Source organism: Heloderma suspectum, chromosome 3 (genome assembly GCF_057233095.1).
Source record: "Heloderma suspectum isolate Gila_16-S chromosome 3, 16-S_ref, whole genome shotgun sequence".
Taxonomy (NCBI): Eukaryota; Metazoa; Chordata; class Lepidosauria; order Squamata; family Helodermatidae; genus Heloderma; species Heloderma suspectum.
The window spans coordinates 74,279,951-74,288,717 of NC_139460.1; positions in this window are offsets into that span (position 1 = coordinate 74,279,951).

Sequence of the window (8,767 nt, forward strand, 5' to 3'; positions counted from 1 at the left end):
TACCTAGTCAGTATGATAAATGCATGGCTTTAGATACTGAAGTAAGAGATATGGCTGGATTAAAGGAATGATCAAAAGATCCATCTGACAAAACTCTAAACGTGGTCAGGCTCAGCTACAGATTCATCATTTCCAGCAGCAACCGCATATTCCACCAATATACAAGTCTATTCTTGACAAGTTTCTTTTCTGTTTTTCTCCAGTTATGGACTAACATGAAGATGGAGTAGGACACGTAGGCGTAGGCCTATCGCTCTGCATATCTACAATCTGCAGTGCAATTCCAAAGTGGTTGTAAATGGTACACAAGTATGCATACTTTAGTCCAAACATGACCAAAAACTATATGGCAATGGGTTGTTGTTTTTTAATGAACTCATGCCCTCTTTCTTAAGTTTCTTTAAGTAACGGGAGAAGAATGGGTACATTTCAAAGATGCACACAACTCATGGATACATTTGAAATATATGCATGCAAATAAGCATGATTTTTCATGCAGAAGGAGCAGCAGCAGCAGCAAAGATTGCAATCTGGGTCAGACATGAGACAGAATGAGCTCTGAGGTGGAATTTGGAGCATTTTGATGAGCTTGAATTTTGCTGGTATGCACATCCCTATCAGCTGCTCTCCTTCCCCTCTGCCATTCTTGGGAGAAATGCATTTCCTCTTTTGGCAGTATCGTTTCATCAAGCCCTGAATAATCAGAGGCATTAATGAACTTCATCGTGAATTTGTATAAAATGTGGCACTTAAGTTGCAATCTTTTACCCATGGACTGAGAGTAAGCTCCACTGAATTCAATGGGACTTGAATAGTAGACATGTAAAGGATTATGCTCTTAGCTGTCACTTTATATTTGTGATACAAAAATAAATAACTGCACATGTATGTGGTAAATTGAGTGGTGATTATCTAATGATACACAGTGGGAAGTATATAAGGAAGTATAAACTCATGAAGAACTGTTTACGTTTAGTGGAATCTGGAGGTGCAGAACTACAAGCATGTCATTTCTCTCTGAAATAGCTGTGATTTTCTCTACCAAGTTTTTTGATTCACTGCTGTGTAGACCCTTCTTTAAGTCTTTGAAAAAAACAATCAGAACAATATCTAAAAGCAGAAAATTGGCAATTCAGAGTTCCAAACAGAAAAGAAAAAGGCTAGCAGCAAAGCCTTTTAGGGGTGCTAAAAGGAACTCTCTGCAACCTAAGACGAAAAGAAGCACACCCACATAGCATAATATCCTGTCCTCATTGAAGCCAATGGTAAAATTCCCATTGATTCTAATGCTACTAAATGGCCTCCGCTCCATAAACCAAAAAGAAATAATGTGTGAGTTTAAATTGGGGAGGAAACAGCATAGCAGAGATAGATAATCTGAGGAAAATGCAGCTAGAAAATGTAAGAATAAATTGGCTAGAATTTGCCGTAAGACGTTTAAGAAGAAAACATAATGGAGTTGAGAAAGAGAATACAAAATGAAGAAGATAACAGCAATAAAAATACAGAGACAGAGCCAGGATTGACTTCCCATTCCGCTAAGCAAAAGTGAGAGTTAAGCATCTACTCACCTTCTTCTTGTCCCACAAAAGGGTAGGGATGTCAGAGAATTCCGCCACGGATCTCAGTGAGGCCGAATGCCAGTGCATCCCAAAATCCATGGCAGAACGAAGCCCCCCACCCCCCCACCCCGTGAAAGGCGCGCAAAACCGAGCACTTACCTGGTGCCGTTTGCGCTGCTTTGCGAATGGCGGCCGCATCTGCGGCCACCATTCGCTTCCCCATTTAGGCCATGATAGGCTACGTAAATACTTACATAGCCTATCATGGCTAATGCAGGGACACCATTTTTGTCCCTGCAGAGGCCGTGATAGGCTACGTAAATATTTACGTAGCCTATCATGGCAAAAAAAGGGAACGCAAATGGCAGCCACCATAGCCACCACCATTTGCGTTCCTGTTTTTTTGCTGTGATAGGCTACGTAAATATTTATGTAGCCTATCACGGCCAAAAACAGGGGCACAAATGTCAGCCGCCGTAGCCACCGCCATTTGCGTCCGCAGGCTCCACATGCCTGCAAATGCACCTGGCCAGCCGCTCCGCGGAGTTGCCACAGAGCTGGCTGGGTTAGGATTTCAGGGGAGGTGCAGAGTACCTCCCCCCACTACGAATCACCCCTGCAAAAAGGTAAGTGACTTTCGAACATCACTACAAAAGGGGAGTAGGGTGAGGCCAAATGTAGAAAGGCTTGGGGAAATTGATCTTCATGAATTCTGATCTGAAATAACCTGAGCTGCACCTCAGACAAATATGAAATTAGCTATCTGTTAGATAGCGATCTATCAGTTTTTCAGTATTCCAATTGTTGCAACACAGTTTAAATATGTAAAAATATGCGTTTATTTAAGTATTTTTAGAGAAAATACAGACAACTACTGACCTTTTTTTTTTTTCAAAATGTGCAGATTAATGCAAAAATGGAATAAAATTATGGGTAAAAACATCCAAAAGTGACATGACTGACTTTGCCATCCTAGACAAATGGAAGCGTAGTTTCCTACCCACTAAAGAACCACTTTCAGCCTAAAGGGCCAAACTGCATTTTGGAGAAACTCTCAGGGGCTGCATTCTAGTGGTGGGTGGAGCTGAAGGCAAAGGGTTGGGCCAAAAAGCAAAAGCAGCAGGGTCCCCAATCCCAGCATCTTTTAGCTTAAAGCCCTGACTGCTAGTAACTAAGCTTGAGGAGAGGCATTTCAACCTTTTAGAATGGGGGGGGGGGAGAAATTGCTCAAAAGTTGGCAAACCACCAAACAATTGGTGGTTGGAGGAGAGGGGTGGCAGGGCCAAGGGAAGGAGACATAGCCATCAAGTGGGCCATATTTGCACCCCTGCCCTGCATCTACCACACAGGGCCATGGAAAGTTATTTGTTCCCCCTTAGACAGGAATGAACTAGGGATGTACAAAAGTACTTACACTTACCTTTTTGCTGATGTGCTTCGCAGTGGGGGGGGGAGGCGCTCCGTCCCTCCCCCCAGAATCCTCGACTGGGGGGGGAGGCAATCCGGTCCTCCCCTCCGGAATTCTGCCCAGCCAACTCCACTCCGCAATGGCTCTGTGGAGCAGCCGGCCAGGGCCATCTGAAGCTGGAGTTCCGGCCACGAACGGGCTGCTGCGGACACAAATGGCAGCTGCCATAGCGGCCGCCATTTGCATCCAGCCAGGCTGCCGTTATAGGCTATGTAAGTATTTACGTAGCCTATCACGGCAGCCCCCCCCCCCAAAAAAACAACATATGCAAATGGTGGCGGCTATGGCGGCCGCCATTTTCATTCCTTATTTTTTGCCATTTTATCCTACGTATATATTTACATAGGCTATTGCGAGCGGAGATGGGTCAAAGAAGACGCAGACAACAAGCTTGGATTGAAAACTGGGCCACATTTATTGAAATATTTGCAAAGGGGTAACTAGGACGGGCATCTAACTGTGTCAGCATCTAGCTGACACTTCTAGGGCAAAAACACACCCAGCCTGAGGGGTGGCGGTGATCTCACCATCCCTCTGGACTGCCCCTTATGGGGGAGGTAGACCTTCCGGTGTCACCCCCAACCCGGTGCCGCAAAACACCTGGGTGAGTGAGTAGGGTTGGTCTCCCAGGCATCCCTTATCCCCCCGCCGAGCCGCACAACCCGTTCGGGGGGCCTCAGACGTCACCTGTCACCATAAGGTGCCTCTGCGTGCACACCATCCCTACTCCCTTTCCTGTTTTGCCCATCCTAGCCGCCAAGTGGAATGTGACCGATGATATAGACTGTATTCCTTTACAGGACACACACAACCCGCATAACAGTGTGACGTAGGCAAAAAAGACTCACAGTCCTAGGCCAATCTGGCTGTGAACCAAAAAATTCCTACATGGCTCCCAAAGGGGCAACTGGCAAAACCCACACTGCTAAGGGGAGGGTGGGAGGGAGCTGCGTCGTGCCAAAGAGCTGAGATGGGGGGGGTCGAGTTTAAGACAACTCAGCCCGCTCCTCCCTGACTGGTGGTGCGACTGGGGTGCACCAATCAGAGGCCCATATGTCTTATCACCCCACCCGCCCGCAATGGCCCCCCCCTTTCAGCCAGACAAGCTGGCGCCGGGTAGGGCATTTATGGCAAAAAAAAAAAAAGGGGGAAATGCAAATAGTGTAGTAGGCGCTATTTGCGTTCTCCCCCCCCCATTTTATCCTACATAAATATTTACGTAGGATAAAACAGCAAAAAATAGGGAACGCAAATGGCAGCCGTAAATACTTACGTAGCCTATCACAGCAAAGAGCAGGATGCAAATGCCGGCCATGGCAGCCGGTCGAAAGACCAGCCGCCACTGCTACTGGAGCCGCCGCCGCCGGAACATCCACCCCAGGTAAGCTTCATCCCGGGGCTATTCTGCGAGCTGGCGGGGAGGTGGGAGGCCATTCTGCCACGGGTTTCGGGGGGCCAAATGCCAGTGCATTCGGCCTCACTGAAATCTGTGGCAGAATTCTCCGCCATCCCTAGAACAAACAGAGGCGAGGGGTGACTTGGCTTTTATGCTCCATTCTCTTGAGCAGAGTGGGAAATCATTGCTTCATAAGAAGAGCCATGATGGCTCAGACCAAGGGTCCATCCATCCAATCCATCATTCTGTTCACACTGGGGCCAATCAGCAGACCATGGGAAACCCACAAGCAGGATATGAGAGCAACAGCACCCTCTGACCCAGCAACTGGTGTACATCCTTTCCGCTATATATATCTATATAGCAGAGATATAGGTCAAGGAACTAAGCCCCCATTTCATTCCTCTCTTCCTAAGTGCTGTGATAATACTGCTTTGCAACAGTTGGGGGGAAGGAGGGATTCAGTTGGGGGGAATACTGCTTTGCAACAGTTGGGGGGAAGTAGCAGGAGAGTTGCCCAACACAGAGATAGCTGCAATAGTGCTGCTGGCGGTAGAAACAGGGCACCTGGACCAGTTCCTCAATTACAGGGGTGCAGAAGGGGCCCGATCCCTTTCCCTTCCCTGGGCCACAGCTACTATTTTTACACAGCTATCTTTGCCCCCATAATTTGAGCACTGAACCAGATGGAGTTTGGTTCTCTCTCTGACAGAAGTGAGTATCTGTTAGCTGGGAAGGAGAAACGTCAGGGACCTCCTACCTGAAGAATAGAGGAAAGTACAACTCTCAGGAGAGTGACAGCATAGCTGATCCTGGGACCTCTCCCTCTTCTCACACATCTAGGCCATCTAAAACATGTCCTTCAGGTCCAGAGCACCAGGGTAAAAGTGGCAACCCCATGTTGAGCTAAATCATTCTAATTCCAAATAATATTGGAAAGGTGCAATTAAGAAGAACCAGAAGTATGAGAGATCAGAAGTTGATTTTCAGTTTCTGTTGAACTGAATGAACCCATGTCTACATGACATTGCAATTGCAATAAAGTATACTAAGCAGCATAAACCTTGGGAATAGCCAAAGCACATTTAATAGCATTTTAGCAGAAACCATTTTTGCATTCATTTTGACTAAAAACCTTATTTAGTGCATAAATACCTCCACTTTTCAATTGGCTTTGAAACAATGGCATAAATGGTTTAGGGAAATTGCAGCAAGCATTCTGGAGAAGGTGTGGGGGCAGGGAGGAGGAAAATGGACAAATTGCTTTCTTGAATTACTTTCTTTTTGTAAGTTAAACATTAGGCGCAATTGCCCCTCACTCAGAACTGGGTTGCACATTAGGAAAAGTGGAGAACATGAAAGAGGAGTAACTGGGGTTTAATCTTTCCCCATTTCTGTTGTAATGTTCACCCCTGGTGTTCACACATCTCAGTAAGGGCAAGATCCACAAGTCACATTTCATATTTTACAGGAGAAAAGCAATGAAATATCTTCTTTCCTCACTTCGGTGTGACATAATAACCTGATCTGAGAGAATGTCAAGTAGAAATGTCCCTTGAATTCTGCAGAATAATCCATAAACTCCCCCCATCGTTTGGGGGGCGGGGGCGGTGCAGTGGTGTAGTAGAGCAAGAACTCACAGAGATGCAGCACAGCACAGCACTTTTTGATTACCAGAGACACTGATGTCATCTGCCACCCCCTCAGGCTGCCCTGTTCCCTCTGACTTAGCACCAATCCTCACAGTAGCTGGGGGAAAATGAGTTTTCTCAGCATCAAGATATAGTTGTGAGCTATCCCTGTTCTTATGCAATGTATTTTGGGGTGGCCTGGTCTGATTGGGCAAAAGCCCAATAGCTTTTATAAAGGACCTGCTCTGATTAGAGATGAAAACTGCTAGAATTGGTTTGTTGACATGGATCAACACAGCTGCCTGAATGTTTGGACTCTCCTTGGGGGTGTGGCTATGCGGGCTGTCATGATGTGAGCCTGTGCTTCAGAATTTACCACTATACCACTGGGTATGTGTAACAGGTACCTGAGAATCTCAGAGGAGCCATCAGCTTTAAGCTCCACTGAACTCAATGGGATGTACTTCTGAGTTGAAATGTATAGGACTGCACTGTCTATCATAGGGACACACCTTTCTGAGTTCAATCCCATGGCAAATTTTATATGACTTTTGAATTAAATTTAGAGCTCTAGGGTCTAGGAGCATTTACACAGACTAATTCTGGCATATCCCCCCCCTTACTTAGAAATACTAAGCATGACTTCTTTCATAAAATTTAAATCAATGTGAATTACTTGCCAAGTATATTTATCAGTGAAAAACTCTACATTTTTCTGTATTTTCCAAATTCCCATTCTTACCCAACACAAAGTTATGATTTGACTCAGATGGAAGCTATGCATACTTATTCATGCCAGATGACCATTTGGCTCCCTGATGACAGACAGCTCAATATAGATGCACTGTAAGTTAAGCAATATTAAAAGTGAGGATGGCATAACTTCCAGTCTATTGAAGGTCCAACCCTGAAGTCAGTAATAAAATTCTCATTAATTCTGAAAGATCCAACACATCAGTCTATGGAATATGATAAAAACTGGTGGCTGGGACCTGGGTTTAGTATAGTACATGAAAACCAGCCTTTGAAGTTCTCAACTTGATAGTAAAATAGGTTTATGCACTGAGAGTATGTTTAGAATCACATCTAGGAGGGGCCCAAACACTGTCCCATACCCTAATCCTAACATAAGACCAGCCACTGAACAACATCTTACCAGGACTGCAATGTTTAATTGATGGCCATAGCAATCCTACTGTGGTGGTCATGGTGAGATTCTACCTCAGCGCAACCAGCACATTCAAAGTAGGGGTGGCACGGGTGCCCGATTCCATCCAGGAATCTGGCAGACCACCCCCCACCCACACCCTCGAACTGTGCTTGCTGAGCCCCTGCTCCTGCTTGCCCCTGTCCGTGCTTGCCAAGCCACCTGCACTCACCCAGGCAGCTTCGTTGAGCTCCATGATTGCCATTGGGGGGGGGGACAAAATGGCAATCACGCAAATGCACATATTTGCATATACGCAAAATGGGGCCATGAATTGCTAATATATGCAAGACTACAGGCATTTCCTTGCCTGTAACCTTGTGCATATGGTCCATTCATGGACCCATTTTGCATATACACAAATATGCGCATTTGCACGATCACCATTCCCCCCCCCAAAAAAAATGATGATCACAGAGCTCAACGGGGCTGCCCATAAGTACGGTGGCTTGGCAAGCAGTGGGGAGCTCAAGCACTGGTCTGGGTGGGGATAGGGGCTGAGCGGGCACCTGGAGAACCCGGACAGGGGGGCACCCACCCATCCCTTATTCAAAGTCCTGCCAGCTCACTGTGGCCAAGATGGGGGGTCTCATTTTCCCCCACTACGGTCCCCCCACCCACTGACTACAATGGGAGAGAATAACTATGTCAACTTCAGGGCTGGCATAGTTTTGAGAGCTGAATGGTGATGTGTTTGGAAAATGGGAAGGTTGGGATCTAGCAGATCCATGGCCTCCCTGACACACACAGCCCCTGACTTTCCCCTGGAACATCCCGTTTCATCCCCAACTGCCCGCAGAACATTGCTGGTGGGTAGGGGTGTGCAGATTCCCCACCATCTGTTCCGGTGGGGAATCCGCGGGGGAGGGAGGTGATCCGTTCCTCCCCCCCGGAGTCCTCGCAGAGTGGCTTCGCTCCATGAGGATGCTGCAGAGCTGAGGGCCACCCCGTTCCGCCATCCGCCTGCCCCGGATTCCCCCCCCCCTTTTCAGCTCTGGAACTTATGTAAATACTTTCGTAATTCCTGCCGAAAAATCCTTTCCGCATGCCCTCGGTCTCCATAAGAGTAAAGCCCTTCGTGGGGATTCCCCACGTAACTTCCGGTCACCTGACCTCACCTCACCTGACCTCACTGGAGCTGTCCTGACCTCACCTCACCTCACCTGACCTCACTGGAGCTGTCCTGACCTCACCTCAGCTGACCTCACCGGAGCTGTCCTGACTTCACCTTACCTGACCTCACAGGACCTGACCTGACCTGACCTCACCTGACTTCCACAGACAATAAACAGAAAGATGGAGGATTTCCGTGGCCGACTCAGCCCCAGTGAAAGAAAGCCTCCGGAAAATGCCTCGTAAAAAGAGTAAAGCCGTTTGTGGTCTTTCTTCCTCTATTTCTGATTTACATTTTTATTTTTGTAATTATTTTCGAAAAATCCGCCCTTTGGTGGAAAAAAAATTTGGGTCCACATGAGGTCCAGTCTGGGTCAACCTGGCCGCCCC